This window comes from Triticum dicoccoides, chromosome 6A (assembly GCF_002162155.2).
Source record: "Triticum dicoccoides isolate Atlit2015 ecotype Zavitan chromosome 6A, WEW_v2.0, whole genome shotgun sequence".
Lineage (NCBI taxonomy): Eukaryota > Viridiplantae > Streptophyta > Magnoliopsida > Poales > Poaceae > Triticum > Triticum dicoccoides.
This window is the reverse complement of record NC_041390.1, coordinates 531,666,144-531,691,231: the sequence shown is the minus strand read 5'-3', so window position 1 is coordinate 531,691,231 and position 25,088 is coordinate 531,666,144.

Below are 25,088 nucleotides of genomic sequence, written 5' to 3'. Positions count from 1 at the left end.
ATCCCAGGTGCCGGGCAAGCCACTCGTCGCGGATGTTATGCTTGAAGGCTGCTAGGGCCTCTGCGTCCGAACAGTCGACTATCTGGTTTTTCTTTGTTAGGAACCGTGTCCAGAATTGTTTGGCTGATTCTTCTGGCTGCTAAATTATGTGGCTTAAGTCGTCGGCATTCGGCGGTCGTACGTAAGTGCCTTGGAAGTTATCGAGAAATGCGGCTTCCAGGTCCTCCCAAGAACCAATTGAGTCTGCTGGCAAGCTGTTAAGCCAATGCCGGGCCGGTCCTTTAAGTTTGAGCGGGAGGTACTTGATGGCGTGTAGATCATCGCCGCGTGCCATGTGGATGTGAAGGAGATAATCCTCAATCCATACCGCCGGGTCTGTGGTGCCATCGTATGATTCGATGTTTACGGGTTTGAAGCCCTCTGGGATTTTATGATCCATTACTTCATTCATGAAGCATAGCGGGTGTGCGGCGCCTCTGTACTGGGCTATATCACGACGCAGCTTGGAAGAGCTATGTATGTTGTGTTCGGCCCGGCCGGATTTGTTGTATCCGGAGTAAAGATCATTGTCACATGCCGTAGGGCGCCTGCGCGATCCGTAGATCGATCTTGTTTGTCTTGCCTTATCCTCCAGTATGTCTCGCAGGCTGGGCGCATTTTCCCGTGCCTTAGTTGTGCGGCGTCGGGGCATTTCTTGGGTGGAGGGATGAGAGGCCTCTCTGTCGCGGCCACGAGGTGGCCGGTCTGCCATGTCATGCGCTGGTGATGTAGGTGATTCCTCCTCTGATCGGGGTAGCGGCCTGCGCTTCGGGTAACTCTTGGAGGGGCGTTCGAGTTCATACTCTTCGGCCGCAAGGACTTCAGTCCATCTGTCAGCTAGCAAATCTTGGGCAGCTCTAAGCTGTTGCTGCTTTTTCTTGAGGCTGCTTGCCGTGGCTAAAAGCCTGTGTTTAAAACGCTCTTGTTCGGCAGGGTCTGATGGTATGACGAATTCGTTGTCATCGAGGCTTGCCTCGTCTTCGGAGGGAGGCGTATAGTTATCATCCTCGACCTCTCGGTCTGCCGCTCTCTCATGAGGGCTGACTTCTCCATCTTCCTGTGCCGAATTTTGCCGAGGTGGGTGTTCTTCGGCGCTATCCGGGGTAGTATTATCTCCCATGCCGGAATCACCGTTTTTGCTTTGGCGGGATTTAGAGCGGCGCCGCTGACGCCGGCGCTTTGGCTGTTTCTTGGGGGCGTCATCCCCCACTGTTCCATCGCCATCTCCGTCTTTTGGAGTATCCACCATGTATATGTCATATGACGAGGTGGCCTTCCAGCGCCCTACAGGTGCTGGATCCTGTTCGTCTCCTATATCGTCGTCCATGCCGTCGATGTCTTCGGAGCCGAAGTCAAGTATGTCGGTTAAATCGTCGACAGTGTCTACAAAGTGGGTGGTGGGTGGGTTTTGAATTTCCTCACCGTCCGTATCCCACCCTTGCTGACCGTAGTTCGGCCAGGGCTCTCCTGATAAGGAGAGAGACTTAAGAGAATTCAGGATGTCGCCAAAAGGCGAATGCTGAAAGATATCCACGGCGGTGAACTCCATTACCGGTGCCCAATCGGATTCGATTGGCAGGGGCGCGGGGGGCTCGGAGTTCAGAGAGGAATCCGGCTCCTCGGAGTCACGGGCCAAGCGGAGTGCGGGGCTAGAGTTCGGTCGATCGCCTCTGAGATCGCAGCCCCTGAGGCAGCGTCCAACCGCTGATCCTCGATCAGCGCAGTAGGTTCCGAATCAATGGTTGAAACCGATGCGTGTGGGGCCTCCAAGGCGCTGTTCGGCAGCAGAGCTATATCATGCCCATCGAGACAGTGCGGCACGCTTGGCTGTGGCTCGAATCCATCAAAGATCAAGTCCCTGCGGATGTCAACCGTGTAGTTTAGGCTTCCAAACCTGACCTGATGGCCAGGGGCATAGCTTCCGATCTGCTCAAGGTGGCCAAGCGAATTGGCCCGCAGTGCGAAGCCGCCGAAGACGAAGATCTGTCCGGGGAGAAAAGTCTCGCCCTGGACCGCATCATTGTTGAAGATCGAAGGAGCCATCGGGCCTAAAGGCGACGACACAGAGGAACTCTCAATGAAAGCACCAATGTCGGTGTCAAAACCGGCGGATCTCGGGTAGGGGGTCCCGAACTGTGCGTCTAGGCCGGATGGTAACAGGAGACAGGGGACACTTTGTTTTACCCAGGTTCGGGCCCTCTCGATGGAGGTAATACCCTACTCCTGCTAGATTAATATTGATGATATGGGTAGTACAAGAGTAGATCTACCGCGAGATCAAGGAGGCTAAACCCTAGAAGCTAGCCTATGGTATGATTGTTGTGTATGGAGTTGATTCTCTACGGACTACAACCCTCCGGTTTATATAGACACCGGGTAGGGTTAGGGTTACACAGAGTCGGTTACAATGGTAGGAGATCTTGAATATCCGCATCGCCAACCTTGCCTTCCACGCCAAGGAAAGTCCCATCCGAACACGGGACGAAGTCTTCAATCTTGTATCTTCATAGTCCAGGAGTCCGGCTGAAGGTATAGTCCAGCTATCCGAACACCCCCTAATTCAGGACTCCCTCACCCGTATATAAAGGAGCAAGGGGGGAGGAGGCCGGCCCTAGGAGGGGCGCGCTAGGGGAGTAGGATTCCTACTCCTAGTTGGAGTAGGTTTCCTCCTTTCCTAGTCCAACTAGGAGAAGGGGGAAAGGGGGGAAGAGGGGAAGGAAGGGAGAGAGGGGCCACGCCCAAACCCCTTGCCCAATTCGGACTGGGCTTGGGAGGGGCGTGCGCCACTTCCTGGTCCTTCCCACTAAGGCCCATTAAGGCCCATTGCTTCTTCCTCGTATTCCCGTAACTCCCCGGTACCTCCGAAAATACCCGAATCACTCGGAACCTTTCTGATGTCCGAATATAGTCGTCCAATATATCGATCTTTACGTCTCGACCATTTCGAGACTCCTCGTCATGTCCCCGATCTCATCCGGGACTCCGAACTCCTTCGGTACATCAAAACATATAAACTCATAATGAAACTGTCATCGAAACCTTAAGCATGCGGACCCTACGGGTTTGAGAACAATGTAGACATGACCGAGACACGTCTCCGGTCAATAATCAATAGCGGAACCTGGATGCTCATATTGGCTCCCACATATTCTACGAAGATCTTTATCGGTCAGGCCGCATAACAACATACGTTGTTCCCTTTGTCATCGGTATGTTACTTGCCCGAGATTCGATTGTCGGTATCTCAATACCTAGTTCAATCTCGTTACCGGCAAGTCTCTTTACTCGTTCCGTAATACATCATCTCGCAACTAACTCATTAGTTGCAATGCTTGCAAGGCTTATGTGAAGTGCATTACCGAGAGGGCCCAGAGATACCTCTCCGACAATCGGAGTGACAAATCCTAATCTCGAAATACGCCAACCCAACATGTACCTTTGGAGACACCTGTAGAGCTCCTTTATAATCACCAATTACGTTGTGACGTTTGGTAGCACACAAAGTGTTCCTCCGACAAACGGGAGTTGCATAATCTCATAGTCATAGGAACATGTATAAGTCATGAAGAAAGCAATAGCAACATACTAAACGATCGGGTGCTAAGCTAATGGAATGGGTCATGTCAATCACATCATTCTTCTAATGATGTGATCCCGTGAATCAAATAACAACTCTTTTGTTCATGGTTAGGAAACATAACCATCTTCGATTAACGAGCTAGTTAAGTAGAGGCATACTAGTGACACTCTGTTTGTCTATGTATTCACACATGTATGATGTTTCCGGTTAATACAATTCTAGCATGAATAATAAACATTTATCATGATATAAGGAAATAAATAATAACTTTATTATTGCCTCTAGGGCATATTTCCTTCAAGAACAACATATGTTGTTCCCTTTGTCATCGGTATGTTACTTGCCCGAGATTCGATCGTCGGTATCTCAATACCTAGTTCAATGTCGTTATCGGCAAGTCTCTTTACTCGTTCCGTAATACATCATCCCGCAACTAATTCATTAGTTGCAATGCTTGCAAGGCTTAAGTGATGTGCATTACCGAGAGGGCCCAGAGATACCTCTCCGACAATCGGAGTGACAAATCCTAATCTTGAAATACGCCAACCCAACAAGTACCTTTGGAGACACCTGTAGAGCACCTTTATAATCACCTAGTTACATTGTGACGTTTGGTAGCACACAAAGTGTTCGTTCGGTAAACGGGAGTTGCATAATCTCATAGTCATAGGAACATGTATAAGTCATGAAGAAAGCAATAGCAATATACTAAACGATCGAGTGCTAAGCTAACTGAATGGGTCAAGTCAATCACATCATTCTCCTAATGATGTGATCTCATTAATCAAATGACAACTCTTTGTCTATGGTTAGGAAACATAACCATCTTCGATCAATGAGCTTGTCAAGTAGAGGCATACTAGTGACACTCTGTTTGTCTATGTATTCACACATGTATCATGTTTCCGGTTAATACAATTCTAGCATGAATAATAAACATTTATAATGATATAAGGAAATAAATAATAACTTTATTATTGCCTCTAGGGCATATTTCCTTCAGTCTCCCACTTGCACTAGAGTCAATAATCTAGATTACATAGTAATGATTCTAACACCCATGGAGCCTTGGTGCTGATCATGTTTTGCTCGTGGAAGAGGCTTAGTCAACGGGTCTGCAACATTCAGATCCGTATGTATCTTGCAAATTTCTATGTCTCCCACCTGGACTAAATCCTGGATGGAATTGAAGCGTCTCTTGATGTGCTTGGTTCTCTTGTGAAATCTGGATTCCTTCGCCAAGGCAATTGCACTAGTATTGTCACAAAAGATTTTCATTGGACCCGATGCACTAGGTATGACACCTAGATCGGATATGAACTCCTTCATCCAAACTACTTCATTTGGTGCTTCTAAAGCAGCTATGCACTCCGCTTCACACGTAGATCCCGCCACAACGCTTTGTTTAGAACTGCACCAACTGACAGCTCCACCGTTCAATGTAAACACGTATCCGGTTTGCGATTTAGAATCTTCCGGATCAGTGTCAAAGCTTGCATCAATGTAACCATTTAAGATGAGCTCTTTGTCACCTCCATAAACGAGAAACATATCCTTAGTCCTTTTTCAGGTATTTCAGGATGTTCTTGACCGCTATCCAGTGATCCACTCCTGGATTACTTTGGTACCTCCCTGCTAGACTTATAGCAAGGCACACATCAGGTCTGGTACATAGCATTGCATACATGATAGAGCCTATGGCTGAAGCATAGGGAACATCTTTCATTTTCTCTCTATCTTCTGCAGTGGTCGGGCATTGAGTCTTACTCAACTTCACACCATGTAACACAGGTAAGAACCCTTTCTTTGCTTGATCCATTTTGAACTTCTTCAAAACTTTGTCAAGGTATGTGCTTTGTGAAAGTCCAATTAAGCTTCTTGATATATCTCTATAGATCTTGATGCCCAATATATAAGCAACTTCACCGAGGTCTTTCATTGAAAAACTCTTATTCAAGTATCCCTTTATGCTATCCAGAAATTCTATACCAATTCCAATCAACAATATGTCATCCACATATAATATCAGAAATGCTACAGAGATCCCACTCACTTTCTTGTAAATACAGGCTTCACCAAAAGTCTGTACAAAACCAAATGCTTTGATCACACTATCAAAGTGTTTATTCCAACTCCGAGAAGCCTGCACCGGTCCATAAATGGATCGCTGGAGCTTGCACACTTTGTTAGCTCCCTTTGGATCGACAAAACCTTCCGGTTGCATCATATACAACTCTTCTTCCAGAAATCCATTCAGGAATGCGGTTTTGACATCCATTTGCCAAATTTTATAATCGTAAAATGCGGCAATTGCTAACATGATTCGGACAGACTTAAGCATCACTACGGGTGAGAAGGTCTCATCGTAGTCAATCCCTTGAACTTGTCGAAAACCTTTTGCAACAAGTTGAGCTTTATAGACAGTAACATTACCGTCAACGTCAGTCTTCTTCTTGAAGATCCATTTATTCTCAATTACTTGCTGATCAACGGACAAGTCAACCAAATTCCACACTTTGTTCTCATACATGGATCCCATCTCAGATTTCATGGCCTCAAGCCATTTCACGGAATCTGGGCTCACCATTGCTTCTTCATAGTTCGTAGGTTCGTCATGGTCTAGTAACATAGCTTCCAGAACAGGATTTCCGTACCACTCTGGTGTGGATCTTACTCTAGTTGACCTACGAGGTTCAGTAACAACTTGATCTGAAGTTCCATGATCATCATCATTAACTTCCTCACTAATTGGTGTAGGTGTCGCAGAAACCGATTTCTGCGATGAACAACTTTCCAATAGGGGAGCAGCTATAGTTACCTCATAAAGTTCTACTTTCCTCCCACTCACTTCTTTCGAGAGAAACTCCTTCTCCAAAAAGATTCCAAATTTAGCAACAAAAGTTTTTCCTTCGAATTTGTGATAGAAGGTGTACCCAACAGTCTCCTTTGGGTATTCTATGAAGACACATTTCTTAGATTTGGGTTCGAGCTTATCAGGTTGAAGCTTTTCACATGAGCATCGCAGCCCCAAACTTTCAGAAACGACAACTTTGGTTTCTTGCCAAACCACAGTTCATAAGGCGCCGTCTCAACGGATTTCGACGGTGCCCTATTTAACATGAATGCGGCCGTCTCTAAAGCATAACCCCAAAATGATAGCGGTAAATCAGTAAGAGACATCATAGATCGCACCATATCTAGTAGAGTACGATTACGACGTTCGGACACACCATTACGTTGTGGTGTTCCGGGTGGCGTGAGTTGCGAAACTATTCCGTATTGTTTCAAATGAAGACCAAACTCATAACTCAAATATTCTCCTCCACGATCAGATCATAGAAACTTTATTTTCTTGTTACGGTGATTTTCAACTTCACTCCGAAATTCTTTGAACTTTTCAAATGTTCCAGACTTATGTTTCATTAAGTAGATATACCCATATCTGCTTAAATCGTCTGTGAAGGTGAGAATATAACGATATTCACCACGAGCCTCAACATTCATCCCACCACATACATCTGTATGTATGATTTCCAACAAATCTGTTGCTCTCTCCATAGTTCCGGAGAACAGTGTTTTAGTCATCTTACCCATGAGGCACGGTTCGCAAGTACCAAGTGATTCATAATCAAGTGGTTCCAAAAGTCCATCAGTATGGAGTTTCTTCATGCGCTTTACACCGATATGACCTAAACGGCAGTGCCACAAATAAGTTGCACTATCATTATCAACTCTACATCTTTTGATTTCTATATTATGAATATGTGTATCACTACTATCGAGATTCATCAAAAATAGACCACTCTTCAAGGGTGCATGACCATAAAAGATATTACTCATATAAATAGAACAACCATTATTCTTTGATTTAAATGAATAACCGTCTTGCATCAAACAAGATCCAAATATAATGTTCATGCTCAACGCTGGCACCAAATAACAATTATTTAGGTCTAATACAAATCCCGAAGGTAGATGTAGAGGTAGCATGCCGACCGCGATCACATCGACTTTTGAACCATTTCCCACGCGCATCGTCACCTCGTCCTTAGCCAATCTTCGCTTAATCCGTAGCCCCTATTTCGAGTTGCAAATATTAGCAACAAAACCAGTATCAAATACCCAGGTGCTACTGCGAGCATTAGTAAGGTACACATCAATAACATGTATATCACATATACCTTTGTTCACCTTGCCATCCTTCTTATCGGCCAAATACTTGGGGCAGTTCCGCTTCCAGTGACCAGTCTGCTTGTAGTAGAAGCACTCAGTCTCAGGCTTAGGTCCAAACTTGGGTTTCTTCTCCTAAGCAGCAACTTGCTTGCTGTTCTTCTTGAAGTTCCCCTTCTTCTTCCCTTTGCCCTTTTTCTTGAAACTGGTGGTCTTATTGACCATCAACACTTGATGCTCCTTCTTGATGTCTACCTCCGCTGCCTTTAGCATTGCGAAGAGCTCGGGAATTGTCTTCTCCATCCCTTGCATATTATAGTTCATCACGAAGCTCTTGTAGCTTGGTGGCAGTGATTGGAGAATTCTGTCAATGACACTATCATCTGGAAGATTAACTCCCAGTTGAATCAAGTGATTGCAGTACCCAGACATCTTGAGTATATGCTCACTGACAGAACTATTCTCCTCCATGTTGCAGCTGTAGAACTTATTGGAGACTTCATATCTCTCAATCCGGGCATGTGCTTGAAATATTAACTTCAACTCTTGGAACATCGCATATGCTCCATGACGTTCAAAACGTCGTTGAAGTCCCAGTTCTAAGCCATAAAGCATGGCACATTGAACTATCGAGTAGTCATCTGCTTTGCTCTGCCAGACATTCTTAACGTCGTCAGTTGCATCTGCAGCAGGCCTGGCACCCAGCGGTGCTTCCAGGACGTAATTTTCCTGTGCAGCAATGAGGATAATCCTCAAGTTACGGACCCAGTCCGTGTAATTGCTACCATCATCTTTCAACTTTTCTTTCTCAAGGAACACAATAAAATTCAACGAAACAACAACATGGGCCATCTATCTACAATCAACATAGACAAGGAAGATACTATCAGGTACTAAGTTCATGATAAATTTAAGTTCAATTAATCATATTACTTAAGAACTCCCACTTAGATAGACATCCCTCTAATCCTCTAAGTGATCACGTGATCCATATCAACTAAACCATGTCCGATCATCACGTGAGATGGAGTAGTTTCAATGGTGAACATCACTATGCTCGATGTCGGTGTCAAAACCGGCGGATCTCGGGTAGGGGGTCCCAAACTGTGCGTCTAGGCCGGATGGTAACAGGAGGCAAGGAACACGATGTTTTACCCAGGTTCGGGCCCTCTTGATGGAGGTAAAACCATACGTCCTGCTTGATTAATATTGATGATATGGGTAGTACAAGAGTAGATCTACCACGAGATCAAGGAGGCTAAACCCTAAAAGCTAGCCTATGGTATGGTTGTTGTTCTGTATGTTCTATCGACTAGCCTGGCCCTGGTTTATATAATGCACCAGAGGCCTAGGTTAACAAGAGTCCTAGCCGAATACGCCGGTGGGGAGAAGTCCTTGTCTTGATCGCCAAGTCTTGTGGAATCTTCCTTGTATGCGGCAGCTGTCCGAACTGGCCCATGAGTATACGGCCACGGGGGTCCTAGGCCCAATCTATCATATCGGGAGATGACGTGTTGAGTACCCCCTAGTCCAGTACACCGTCAGTAGCCCCCTGAACCGGTCTTCAAGTTAGGGACGCTCCTCGATTCTTCCGAACTGTTCTTCATCTTCGGTCGTCGGTCTTGAAAACTGGTTCAACAAATCTTCTCATCTTCGATCTTGAGGATCACCGAAATGCATTCGACGGTTTTATACGCCGGGTACCCGAGGAGCCCCTTTAAGTTTCTGGCCTTTATCAATGCCTTATTATTTTTATGCCACACCTCGGGTTTGAAGTTGTTCCTGGGAGGCAGTGTCCTCTTGCGTCCGAGCTCTAACGCTGGACTGTATTCGAGGTATCTTTTGCAGCCGAGCACCAATGCCAGACCGCTTCCCAGCTCTAACACTGGAATGTATCCGAGCTCCAACGCCGGACTATGTATCCGAGCTCCAAAGCCGGACTGTATCCGAGCTCCAACGCCGGACTATATCCGAGGTGTCATATCACCTTGGTTCAAAACATTTGAAGGAGTTTAGCCGAGCTTAATGCCGGAAATGCCCTCTATGGAGCCAGCCACTAGCGCCCGAGCTTTATGCCGGACTGCTTCTGAGGTGGTGCACCACCCCGAATGTGGGCCGATTTTTGTGAATATTTTTTATTGGTGCAATTTATTCTCTGTCGAGATATACAGCCAGTATCCCTCAAGGTGTGTATCGGTCTAAAACCCGAGATGCACCTGAAGGATGACGTAAGACCGCTGATCCTAGTAGCCGCTGAGACTCAGGTTGATTTGCAAAATCGGCCTGAGGATCAAGTCCAAGCTCGGCAGAATACTTTGGGACACTAAAAGCGGCGTGCTCAGTCCTCGAGACTTAGGTTGGGTGCGGCCGACCAACCTGAGGATCAAAATCTCCTCGGAAACTATATTGCACATAAAATTTTCTGCATTGGACAAGCAATGCAGTCGCCCCCGAGACACTGGTCGGGTGGCAACACCAGATCAGGGGATCGATGTGCCCCTTTAATATTTGTAAATAATAAGCCCGAAGCCCAGTAGCCCCCGAGCCTTAATGCGGGCACGGGTGGCCGAATTAAGGATCAATATCCATAGTAAAATCACAAATTATGTGTAATGACTCTATGTATCCAAGTACTTTACGTCATTAATGCTCAAATCCGCATTGTACAAAACTTTGTTGACCGACCATCGGCTTCCACCTCCTCGGCCAGTAGCCGAGGAGTGTTTGCCCTACTTTATAAAACCTTTATGAGGACAAAGATTTACAACAAACAAGGCAATCTGGCCATACGGTTTTATAAACAAAGGTACATAGAGAGTTATATTACTGTTTAACAGAAGAAATGTCTTCCAAAGAAAATAGTCCCGCTATCGGTTCCTTTCTTTGGGTTGTCATGCTAAGCATGATCATTAAACCTCAGCTCTAATGTAAGAGCAAAATATAGAGGATTTAGTTCGGGAGGCCAGTTAATAGCCCCCGGTAGTGTTCGGCGACAGTCGGGGTCAAGCCGTAAACACTTCGGCCAATGTTATGAATGGCCCGTCATTTAACATAGTCATCGGATCGCTGACTAGTTTACGCTTATTGTGACAGTCAGTTTTCGGCTTTCTTCACTGAGGTGCTTAACCATGTGAGCTGGAAGCACAATCGCAGTGGTTCTCCCTCTGCACGCCTAGCCGAACAAAACGGAACGTAGGAAGCAAGTGCAGGAGCCGGGCAACCCAACTATTGACCGAAGACACAATTCGAAACCGATGCATATATAGCAATATCTGAGAATGTTTTTGCCGAATTCCTAAAGGTGTCCGGCGTTGCACTGCGAGACTAATGCTGGAAAAGCACAAATAGTTTAAAAGTGCCAAAAAGCTTGGAAAACCAAGAAACGTCAGTAAAAACATGACGTCCGAACAAGATCAAGTGTTCGGTGCCAATCCGAAAATTGGTCTTAGAAAAAAGAAGTGCTTCTGTCGTGCTTTAACATGATACATCCTATCTCAAGACTTAGAGCGGGTCAGCCTACGGCTTCCACCTCCTATCCCGAGGGCGGAGTACTTCTCATTAGGCCAGTTTAGCAAACTAAACTCTAGCGGCTTTGAGAGAGAAATTAGGCTCCCCGGCTAGTGACCGCACACTCGCGTCGAAAAAAGGAGTGGTAAATAATAATAATAAAACTTTGCAATGACTAAGAATAATAACACTTATTATAAAACGGCTCAAATAAACTTAAGAGCCCCCAAGTGACTTGGGTAGAAGAATGATTGCATGTACCGAAGTACTTATATCATATCTATGTTCAACCAAACTTTAAACGCGTCTTAACCGACCGTCAGCTTCTCCCTCTTTGTTCAAGGACCGAAAAGTGTTATGTACTCCATCGGTCGAAAATATCGATGGTGTTTCCAATAACCAGGCAATCAGGCCATAAGGCTGTAACAGACAAAGCGCGCTCAGGGAACTTATGCTATATTACCGTGAAGTGTAAGAAGCATCTTCGAAGAAAATAGTACCCCCACCGATACCTTTCTTCGGTGCTCATTGTTATTATGAGACTTGTGCAATAGATTTTTTGTACTCATGAGTTCCGTTGTGTGCCGACCATCATTGGAAACTATAAGAGCGCTAGCTTTCGGCTTCACCCAGTCTGAGGTCCGGCTCGGGTGACCCGATCGTGATAATCGCAGAGGTGCTCCCTTTACTCCCTAGCCGAACAATCGGGAACGTAGGGGTAAACACAGGAGCGAGGCAACCCAGCTTGCAAATCGCTTAAGTCAATATGGTGCATATTGTGGCGTAATACACGAACAAGGAACGAAGCCGTACAAGTATAATCATATGCAAGTGGAAAAGCTTCATGAAGGAAGCCCCCAAATGAATTGGGTATTTGAATTTATGCGTCAGTAACAAAGTTTGGACAAGGAAATTTTTTTACAAGCAACTTTTTTCCAAAAAAGTATAATGCTTGGTCGAACCGAACACAAGTTAGAAATTAAAGCTTTGAGCATGAAAACGACTTAGCTGGTTAATGTGTTCGGTATTGATGACGCGGTCCGAGCTTGATGCGGGGCAAGGTTCCATCCCCCAAGCCGGTCCCGAGGTAGCGGAGCGGAGAGCTCGACACGCCGAAGTGGTGACATAGCACGGTCAATGCAGACTGGCAGAGTGATGTCGAAGTCCCCGGATCATTTTCCTGTGCACAAAAAGTAGTGCAAATCGGAGATAATAGTAATAATAATAATTAAAAAAACGTTGCATAATAAATAATTTATGCAAAGTGAGTAATAAAAGAAATATGGCCTGGCGTCAAAGTCAATGTCGATGCAGGGCGTCGGCGTGATGCGGTAAAGGCGTGGCAAAGCCTGAATTCATAGGTCAGTCTGAGTTCCGGATGCGGCGTTCGCCGGACTATGTACGGAAATTGACCGAACCACGAGGCGACCGTCGTTAATGCGGCCATCATTTGATAGACCTGTGTACAGATGATGGACAAACCAGAGTAATAATTTCTTGGGAAAAATAAACCCAAACAAACAAAAAATACTAGGATTGATAGCACCTGGTTTATTTGTTGTAGCAATCCGAAGAAAGGTGATTCCCAAAATTGGGACTCGATCCGCACACCCATTGCCTGAATGGCGATAAAGCGATGGTATGGCGATGCTGGCAAAGGTTGGCTCGCCGAGGCAAAGCCCTCGGTCCAGCTAACATGACGGAGCTGGTCGGCTAGTGACGCCGAAGTCTCCGGAGTAGGTTGATGAAGAGATGGCGAAGCCCCCGGTCCAGCCGAGATGTCGAAGCCTCAATGTCAGCCGATGAGTCGAAGTAGGTCGGCGTGACGGACACCAGCTTGAAGAAGCAATAGTGCGGCCCTGCCGATGCAGGTCGTGACGTGGTCGATGCCGGCTTGATGAAGCGACCGTGCGGCGATGCCGATATGCCCGCTCCGTGTAATCCATGGGGCGGCGATGTTGATGACGATTTATCCTTCGCGATGCCGGACTCTTGTTAGGCTTGCCGAGATGATGATCCGAAGAAGCTGAGCCCGGCTAAAGTGACGACGTGTCTAGCGCAGGTCGGCAGCCGTGGAGTAATATTGCCAGACTGGTTTGACACCAGCATGATGTTGAAGATCATGTTCAAAAGATCTTAAAGTTAGTGGGATGTGTTCGGGAACAAAACATAATACCCCATACAAAACTTCCTTCAAAAGGGATGTCCGGAATCCCGTTCATAAAAAAGATGAACTCGGGTCGGATTCGTTTTCGCGCAGAAAAGAGATCCGAAAAGTGATGCACTAATCGGAAGGTTGCCGGAGTTTGGACGGTCGGATCAAGCTGAAATTTTGAGAGGTGGTAGACATAGGAATTCCCTAGCCGATCAACAGTTGGATCTTCCAAAGGACGTCCAAGCTAGAAGCTGGACACCACACCCTAAACTTATCCAAATTCCCATCCAGATTTGACAGGGCTCCGGTATATTATAGATTGCCGGAGATTCCTCCATCGGAACTCGACGAAATTTTGCATGGTCTTTGAAGACTCAATTCCGCACAATTCCACCAAAGGGATCGTCAAAGCGATTCTCTAAGAGGTGGTGGCAGCGGATACAAGTTCGCTGTTTGGAAAAACAGCACGGTCGCTTGAGGGCAATGTTGACGTTGAGCCCCCGAGCTCCATAGATGATTCCTCCGTGATCTTGATAGAGATCGGAGTTGATGTTTGATGAAGGCTCTCGTCCGAACATGGTGATCCAAACAAGGGGTGCAATTCTTGGTCGAACCAAGGTGACCGGTCGAGCTGGTGATGAAGACGCCAAAGTCACAGTTGATCTACAGGCGAACCATCGATCCTTTTGTCGACCACACAGCGGAACTCTCAATGAAAGCACCAATGTCGGTGTCAAAACCAGCGGATCTCGGGTAGGGGGTCCCGAACTGTGCGTCTAGGCCGGATGGTAACAGGAGGCAAGGAACACCATATTTTACACAGGTTCGGGCCCTCTTGATGGAGGTAAAACCCTACATCCTGCTTGATTAATATTGATGATATGGGTAGTACAAGAGTAGATCTACCACGAGATCAAGGAGGCTAAACCCTAAAAGCTAGCCTATGGTATGGTTGTTGTTCTGTATCTTCTATCGACTAGCCTGGCCCTGGTTTATATAATGCACCAGAGGCCTAGGTTAACAAGAGTCCTAGCCGAATACGCCTGTGGGGAGAAGTCCTTGTCTTGATCGCCAAGTCTTGTGGAATCTTCCTTGTATGCGGCAGCTGTCCGAACTGGTCCATGAGTATACGGCCACGGGGGTCCTCGGCCCAATCTATCAGATCGGGAGATGACGTGTTGAGTACCCCCTAGTCCAGTACACCGTCACTCGACCTTTCGGTCTCCGTGTTCCGAGGCCATATATGTTATATGCTAGACTCGTCAAGTTTAACCTGAGTACTCCGTGTGTGCAACTGTTTTGCACCCGTTGTATTTGAACATAGAGCCTATCACACCCGATCATCACGTGGTGTCTCAGCACGAAGAACTTTCACAACAGTGCATACTCAGGGAGAACACTTATACTTTGATAATTTAGTGAGGGATCATCTTATAATGCTACCGTCAATCAAAGCAAGATAAGATGCATAAACGATAAACATCACATGCAATCAATATAAGTGATATGATATGGCCATCATCATCTTGTGCTTGTGATCTCCATCTCCAAAGCACCGTTATGATCACCATCGTCACCGGCGCGACACCTTGATCTCCATCGTAGCATCATTGTCGTCTCGCCAATCTTATACTTCTACGACTATCGCTACCGCGTAGTGATAAAGTAAAGCATTACAGGGCGATTGCATTGCATACAATAAAACAACAACCATATGGCTCCTACCAGTTGTCGATAACTCGGTTACAAAACATGATCATCTCATACAATAAAATTTAGCATCATGTCTTGACCATATCACATCACAACATGCCCTGCAATAACAAGTTAGACGTCCTCTACTTTGTTGTTGCAAATTTTATGTGGCTGCTACGGGCTTAGCAAGAACTTTTCTTACCTACGAATCAAAATCACAACAATAGTTTGTCAAGTTGGTGCTGTTTTAACCTTCGCAAGGACCGGGCGTAGCCACACTTGGTTCAACTAAAGTTGGAGAAACTGACACCCGCCTGCCACCTGTGTGCAAAGCACGTCGGTAGAACCAGTCTCGCGTAAGCGTACGCGTAATGTTGGTCCGGGCCGCTTCATCCAACAATACCTCTGAACCAAAGTATGACATGCTAGTAAGAAGTATGACTTATATCGCCCACAACTCACTTGTGTTCTACTCGTGCATATGACATCTACGCATAAAACCTGGCTCGGATGCCACTGTTGGGGAACGTAGTAATTTCAAAAAAATTCCTACGCACATGCAAGATCATGGTGATGCATAGCAACGAGAGGGGAGAGTGTTGTCCACGTACCCTCGTAGACCAAAAGCAGAAGCGTTAGCACAACGCGGTTGATGTAGTCGTATGTCTTCACGATCCGACCGATTAAGTACCGAACGCATGGCACCTCCGAGTTCAGCACACGTTCAGCCCGATGACGTCCCTCGAACTCCGATCCAGCCGAGTGTTAAGGGAGAGTTTCGTCAGCATGACGGCATGGTGATGATGATGATGTGCTACCGACGCAAGGCTTCGCCTAAGCACCGCTACAGTATTATCGAGGTGGACTATGGTGGAGGGTGGCACCGCACACGGCTAAAAGATCAAACGATAAATTGTTGTGTCTCTAGGGTGCCCCCTGCCCCCGTATATAAAGGAGCAACGGGGAGGTGCGGCCGGCCTAGAGGGGGCGTGCCAGGAGGAGTCCTACTCCTACCGGGAGTAGGACTCCCTCCTTTTTCCTTGTTGGACTAGGAGAGGAGGGGAAAGAGGAGGGAGAGAGGAAGGAAAGGGGGATGCCGCCCCCTCTCCTTGTCCTATTCAGACTAGGGGGAGGGGCGCGCGGCCCTGCCCTGGCCGCCTCTCCTCTTCTCCACAAGGCCCACTATGGCCCATTAAGCTCCCGGGGGGTTCCGGTAACCTCCCGGTACTCCGGTAAAATCCCGATTTCACCCGAAACACTTTCGATATCCAAACATAGGCTTCCAATATATCAATCTTCATGTCTCGACCATTTTGAGACTCCTCGTTATGTCCGTGATCACATCTGAGACTCTGAACAACCTTCGGTACATCAAAACATATAAACTCATAATGTAACTGTCATCAAAACGTTAAGCGTGCGAACCCTACGGGTTCGAGAATTATGTAGACATGACCGAGACACGTCTCCGGTCAATAACCAATAGCGGAACCTGGATGCTCATATTGGCTCCCACATATTCTACGAAGATTTTTATCGGTCAGACCGCATAACAACATATGTTGTTCCCTTTGTCATCGATATGTTATTTGCCCGAGATTCGATCGTCGGTATCTCAATACCTAGTTCAATCTCGTTACCGGCAAGTCTCTTTACTCATTCTGTAATACATCATCCCGCAACTAATTCATTAGTTGCAATGCATGCAAGGCTTAAATGATGTGCATTACCGAGAGGGCCCAGAGATACCTCTCCGACAATCGGAGTGACAAATCCTAATCTCGAAATACGCCAACCCAACAAGTACCTTCAGAGACACCTCTAGAGCACCTTTATAATCACCTAGTTACTTTGTGATGTTTGGTATCACACAAAGTGTTCCTCCGGTAAACGGGAGTTGCATAATCTCATAGTCATAGGAACATGTATAAGTCATGAAGAGAGCAATAGCAATATACTAAACGATCGAGTGCTAAGCTAACAGAATGGGTCAAGTCAATCACATCAGTCTCCTAATGATGTGATCTCATTAATCAAATGACAGCTCTTTGTCTATGGTTAGGAAACATAACCATCTTCGATCAATGAGCTAGTCAAGTAGAGGCATTCTAGCTTTATTTTTATTACTAACACAATAATTTGCATAAGTTTTAGAATTATTAAAAACGAAAAAGAAACTCACATCTCGAAGGGTCACGTACAAAAGGAAAAATAACTAATAGTTCTAAAATAAGGACCATGTGATATTTTCTTAAACATGAAGATTTTGAAAATGAGATTAACATTCCAAAAATGTATAACTTTTAGAAATTGCAAAATTATTTTATTATATTTTGTGAAACCTTACAAATATTATGAAACCATTTTATTAATTATTTTGTATTGTTTTCCTTTTTGAACATTTTCAATTTCATTAAAAAAATTATGGGTCCGTAACTATTTATTCAATATTGTTACTATAGTTTGAATTTTTTTTCTCTGAAAAACGAAAGATAACTAGCATGTGGAAAATTGGGCACACCGATTGCGGTCTAATTAGCTAGATAGAGGTTAGCAATGCATAATAGTCAACTAACTTTCTCTGGTGAAGTGGTTTGCGCAGGCCCTTTGTAATTCACAGGTCGCTTGTTCAAATCCTAGCCGAGTTCCATTTTTATTTATTTTGGTTGTGCACTGATAGGTGGGACTCGATGGTCATTTAGAGGCACTCTTTCCATGTCAGCTTGTCTCGGCACTGCAAGTGGGCTCCGTGCCACGCTGGCATGTCTAGTCAACAATACATACGTATCTGGACATGATTTGGACCATATTTGAACTATATTGCCAAGTTATAGAACCGTTTCGATGTATTTTTCAAGTTTAGGCACCAAACTGAACATCAATGATAAGTTTAGGCACCGCTAGTATTATTACCTCTGAAAAATACGAGTGATCATATGCTAGGACACCGGGTCATTTTCTTTCTAGGTCCGCCCCACTACGTCGATGCACACACATCATCCTGCTATTCCATCACTACTAACTAAACATGACACCGGACTACCAAAATTTGATATGTTTAGCTATGGTGGAGTTCATCCACAGCTGCCCTTGCCGTCCTTCTCGCGGAAGTGCCGGTCGAAGATGTAGTAGGGGTTGAGCCGGATCTTCTCGTCACCGTAGTTGTCCTCGCCATCACTGTCCACCTTTTCCTCCTTCGGTGGCAGTACGGCCAGGCACGGACCGTCCGATTATGCTCTCGGGCAAGGGCACACATGTTTCCCCACTGTCGTTTCTTCACAATGCGGGCGCGGATGGCTTCCTACTCTTCCCCCCCTCGCGCCGTCGCATTAGCCGCCTCTGCCGCCGCCATTTCCTCCGAGATATGGGCATTGATGTCTACTACACAGCCTTCTTCTTGTAGACGTTGTTGGGCCTCCAAGTGCAGAGGTTTGTAGGACAGTAGCAAATTTCCCTCAAGTGGATGACCTAAGGTTTATCAATCCATAGGAGGCATAGGATGAAGATGGTCTCTCTCAAGCAACCCTGCACCCAAATAACAAAGAGTCTCTTTTGTCCCCAACAGACCCAATACAATGGTAAATTGTATAGGTGCACTAGTTCGGCGAAGAGATGGTGATACAAGTGGTATAAGGATGGTAGATAATAGTTTTTGTAATATGAAAATATAAAGACAGCAAGGTAACGAATGATAAAAGTGAGCGTAAACGGTATTGCAATGCGTTGAAACGAGGCCTAGGGTTCATACTTTCACTAGTGCAAGTTCCCTCGACAATAATAACATAATTGGATCAACATGCAACAAAGAGTCACTCCAAAGTCACTAATAGTGGAGAACGAACGAAGAGATTATGCTAGGGTATGAAACCACCTCAAAGTTATTCTTTCCAATCAATCCGTTGGGCTATTCCTATAAGTGTCACAAACAGCCCTAGAGTTCATACTAGAATAACACCTTAAGACACAAATCAACCAAAACCCTAATGTCACCTAGATACTCCAATGTCACCTCAAGTATCCGTGGGTATGATTATACGATATGCATCACACAATCTCAGATTCATCTATTCAACCAACACATAGAACCTCAAAGAGTGCCCCAAAGTTTCTACCGGAGAATCACGATGAAAACGTGTGCCAACCCCTATGCATAGGTTCATGGGCGGAACCCGCAAGCTGATCACCAAAACATACATCAAGTGAATCACGTGGTATCCCATTGTCACCACAGATACGCACGGCAAGACATACATCAAGTGTTCTCAAATATTTAAGGACTCAATCCGATAAGACAACTTCAAAGGGGAAACTCAATCCATTACAAGAGAGTAGAGGGGGGAGAAAACATCATAAGATCCTACTATAATAGCAAAGCTCATGATACATCAAGACCGTATCACCTCAAGAACACGAGAGAGAGAGAGAGAGAGATCAAACACATAGCTACTGGTAGATACCCTCAGCCCCGAGGAAGAACTACTCCCTCCTCATCATGGAGAGCACCGGGATGATGAAGATGGCCATCGGAGAGGGATTGCCCCCTCCGGCAGGGTGCCGAAACGGGTCTAGATTGGTTTTCGGTGGCTACGGAGGCTTCTGGCGGCGGAACTCCCGATCTATTATGCTCTCTGATGTTTTTAGGGTATATGGAGATATATAGGCGGAAGAAGTACGTCAAGGGAGCCACGAGGGGCCCACGAGTGTGGAGGGCGCACCTAGGGGGTGGGCGCGCCCCCCTGCCTCATGGCCTCCTCGTTGCTTCCCTTGCGTGGACTCCAAGTCTCCTGGGTTGCTTTCCTTCCAAAAATAAGTTCCGTGAAGTTTCAGGTCAATTGGACTCCGTTTGATTTTCCTTTTCTGCGATACTCTAGAACAGGGAAAAACAGAAAACTGGCACTGGGCTCTAGGTTAATAGGTTAGTCCCAAAAATAATATAAAAGTGTATAATAAAGCCCATAAACATCCAAAGTTGATAATATAATAGCATGGAATAATAAAAAATTATAGATACGTTGGAGACGTATCAGCATCCCCAAGCTTAATTCATGTTCGTCCTCGAGTAGGTAACTGATAAAAACATAATTTTTTATGTGGAATGCTACCTAACATATTTCTCTAAGTAATTCTTCTTTATTGTGGCAAGAATATTCAGATCCATAAGATTCAAGACAAAAGTTTAATATTGACATAAAAATAATAATACTTCAAGCATACTAACTAAGCAATTATGTCTTCTCAAAATATCGTGGCCAAAGAAAGCTATCCCTGCAAAATCATATAGTCTAGCTATGCTCCATCTTCACCACACAACATATTTAAGTCATGCACAACCCTGATGACAAGCCAAGCAATTGTTTCATACTTTTGATGTTCTCAAACTTTTTCAATCTTCACGCAATACATGAGCGTGAGCCATGGACATAGCACTATAGGTGGAATAGAATGGTGGTTGTGGAGAAGACAAAAAGGGAGAAGATAATCTCACATCAACTAGGCGTATCAACGGGCTATGGAGATGCCCATCGATAGATATCAATGTGAGTGAGTAGGGATTGCCATGCAACAGATGCACTAGAGCTATAAGTATATGAAAGCTCAACAAAAGAAACTAGTGGGTGTTCATCCAACTTGCTTGCTCACGAAGACCTAGGGCGTTTTGAGGAAGCCCATCATTGGAATATACAAGCCAAGTTCTATAATGAAAATTTCCCACTAGTATATGGAAGTGACAAAACAAGAGACTCTTTATCATGAAGATCATGGTGCTACTTTGAAGCACAAGTGTGGTAAAAGGATAGCAGCATTGCCCCTTCTCTCTTTTTCTCTCATTTTTTTATTTTTTTATTTGGGCCTTTTCTTCTTTTTATGGCCTCTTTTCTCTTTTTTTATTTGGGATTCTTTGGCCTCTCTTTTTTCGTCCGGAGTCTCATCCCGACTTGTGGGGGAATCATAGTCTCCATCGTCCTTTCCTCACTGGGACAATGCTCCAATAATAATGATCATAACACTTTTATTTACTTACAACTCAAGAATTACAACTCGATACTTAGAACAAGATATGACTCTATGTGAATGCCTCCTGCGGTGTACCGGGATGTGCAATGATGCATGAGTGACAAGTATGAAAGTTTTATGAATGGTGGCTTTGCCACAAATACAATGTCAACTACATGATCATGCAAGCAATATGACAATGGTGGAGCGTGTCATAATAACGGAATGGTGGAAAGTTGCATGGCAATATATCTCGGAATGGCTATGGAAATGCCATAATAGGTAGGTATGGTGGCTGTTTTGAGGAAGGTATATGGTGGGTTTATGATACTGGCGAAAAGTGCGCGGTATTAGAGAGGCTAGCAAAGGCGGAAGGGTGAGAGTGCGTATAATCCATGGACTCGACATTAGTCATAAAGAACTCATATACTTATTGCAAAAATCTACAAGTTATCAAAGCAAACTATTACACGCATGCTCCTAGGGGGGTAGATTGTTAGGAAAAAACTATCGCTCGTCCCCGACCGCCACTCATAAGGAAGACAATCAATAAATAAATCATGCTCCGACTTCATCACATAACGGTTCACCATACGTGCATGCTACGGGAATCACAAACTTCAACACAAGTATTTATCAAATTCATAAACACTCACTAGCATGACTCTAATATTACCATCCTCATATCTCAAAACAATTATCAAGTATCAAACTTCTCTTAGTATTCAATGCACTATGTATGAAAGTTTTTATTATACCCCTCTTGGATGCCCATCATATTAGGACTAAATTCATAACCAAAGTAAATTACCATGCTGTTCTAAAGACTCTCAAAATGATATAAGTGAAGCATGAGAGTTCATCTATTTCTACAAAATAAAACCACCACCGTGCTCTAAAAAGATATAAGTGAAGCACCAGAGAAAATGACAAACTACTCCGAAAGATATAAGTGAAGATCAATGAGTAGTCGAATAATTATGCAACTATATGAAGACTCTCTAACATTTAAGAATTTCAGATCCTGGTATTTTATTCAAACAGCAAGCAAAACTAAATAAAACGACATCTAAGAATAGCAAACATCACGTGAAGAAGCAAAAACTTAGGATCAACCGATACTAACCGATAGTTGTTGAAGAAGAAAGGTGGGATACCAACCGGGGCATCCCCAAGCTTAGGTGCTTGAGACTTCTTGAAATATTATCTTGGGATGCCTTGGGCATCCCCAAGCTTGAGCTTTTGTGTCTCCTTAATTCCTCTCATATCACGGTCTCCCTAAATCTCAAAAGCTTCATCCACACAAAACTCAACAAGGACTCGTGAGATAAGTTAGTATAAACCATTGCAAAAAACTTATCATACTCTACTGTAGCAAATCACTAAAATTAGTATTCAACATTTATCAGAGCTTAATATGCAAAAGGTTTCAACATTTTATCGCATTCTGACTTTTCTAGGGAATTATTGCAACAGCGTTAAACTTTCTGTTTTCAAACAGCAACATTTGGACTTCTAAAATAGGCATAGTAAAGGCTATCAATGCCAATTTTATTGAAATAAAAGATGCAAACTATGGTTTTAAATAATAGCAAGCAAATCCTAACAAAATAAATTGACGCTCCAAGCAAAACACATATCATGTGGTGAATAAAAATATAGCTCCAAGTAAAGTTACCGATGAACGAAGACGAAAGAGGGCATGCCTTCCGGGGCATCCCCAAGCATAGGCTTTTGGTTGTCCTTGAATATTACCTTGGGGTGCCTTGGGCATCCCCAAGCTTAGGATCTTGCCACTCCTTATTCCATAGTCCATCGAATCTTTACCCAAAACTTGAAAATTTCAAAACACAAAACTTAACAGAAAACTCGTAAGCTCCGTTAGTATAAGTCTATAAGAAAGTAAATCACCACTTCAAGGTACTTTAATGAACTCATTATTTATTTATATTGGTGTTATACCTACTGTATTCCAACTTCTCTATGGTTTATAAACTATTTTACTGGCCATAGATTCATTAAAATAAGTAAACAACACATAGAAAACAGAATCTGTCAAAAACAGAACAGTCTGTAGTAATCTGTATCAAACGTATACTACTGGAACTCATAAAATTATCAAATAAATTTCTGGACCTGAGGAATTTATATATTAATCATCTGCAAAAAGAATTAACTAAATAGATCTCTCCAAATAAAAATGGCAGCAATTCTCGTGAGCGCTAAAGTTTCTGTTTTTTACAGCATGATCAACAAGACTTTCCCCAAGTCTCCCCAAAGGTTCTACTTGGCACAAACACTAATTAAAAGCATAAAACCACATCTAAACAGAGGCTAGATGAATTATTTATTACTAAACAGGAACAAAAACAAGGAACAAAAATAAATTTGGGTTGCCTCCCAACGAGCGCTATCGTTTAACGCCCCTAGCTAGGCATGATGATTTCAACGATGCTCACATAAAAGATAAGAATTGTAACATAAAGAGAGCATCTTGAAGAATATTACTAGCACATTTAAGTCTAACCCACTTCCTATGCATAGGGATTTTGTGAGCAAACAACTTGTGGGAACAAGAATCAACTTGCATAGGAAAGCAAAACAAGCATAACTTCAAGATTTTAAGCACATAGAGAGGAAACTTGATATTATTGCAATTCCTACAAGCATATGTTCCTCCCTCATAATAATTTTCAGTAGCATCATGAATGAATTCAACAATATAACCAGTACCTAAAGCATTCTTTTCATGATCTACAAGCATAGAATTTTTATTACTCTCCACATAAGCAAATTTCTTCTCATGAATAGTAGTGGGAGCAAACTCAACAAAATACTATCATGTGATTGAAAATTAAGATCAAGATGACAAGTTTCATGGTTATCGTTATTCTTTAAAGCATACGTATCATCACAATAATAATCATAGATAGGAGGCATGCTTTCATCATAATAAATTTGCTCATCAAAACTTGGGGGACAAAAAATATCATCTTCATCAAACATAGCTTCCCCAAGCTTGTGGATTTGCATATCATTAGCATCATGGATATTCAAGGAATTCATACTAACAACATTGCAATCATGCTCATCATTCAAATATTTAGTGCCAAACATCTAATGCATTCTTCTTCTAGCACTTGAGCACAATTATCGGAATCCTTATTTTCATGATAGATATTAAAAAGATGAAGCATATGAGGTAACCTTAATTCCATTTTTTTGTAATTTTCTTTTATAAACTAAACTAGTGATAAAACAAGAAACTAAAAGACTCGATTGCAAGATCTAAAGATATACCTTCAAGCGCTAACCTCCCCGGCAACGGCGCCAGAAAACAGCTTGATGTCTACTACACAACCTTCTTCTTGTAGACGTTGTGGGGCCTCCAAGTGCAGAGGTTTTAGGACGGTAGCAAATTTCCCTCAAGTCGATGACCTAAGGTTTATCAATCCATAGGAGGCGTAGGATGAAGATGGTCTCTCTCAAGCAACCCTGCAACCAAATAACAAAGAGTCTCTTGTGTCCCCAACACACCCAATACAATGGTAAATTGTATAGGTGCACTAGTTCGGCAAAGAGATGGTGATACAAGTGGTATATGGATGGTAGATAATAGTTTTTGTAATATGAAAATATAAAAACAGCAAGGTAACGAATGATAAAAGTGAGCGTAAACGGTATTGCAATGCGTTGAAACAAGGCCTAGGGTTCATACTTTCGCTAGTGCAAATTCCCTCAACAATAATAACATAAGTGGATCATATAACTATCCCTCAACATGCAACAAAGAGTCACTCCAAAGTCACTAATAGCGGAGAACGAACGAAGAGATTATGGTAGGGTACGAAACCACCTCAAAGTTATTCTTTCCAATCAATCCATTGGGCTATTCCTATAAGTGTCACAAACAGCCCTAGAGTTCGTAATATAATAACACCTTAAGAC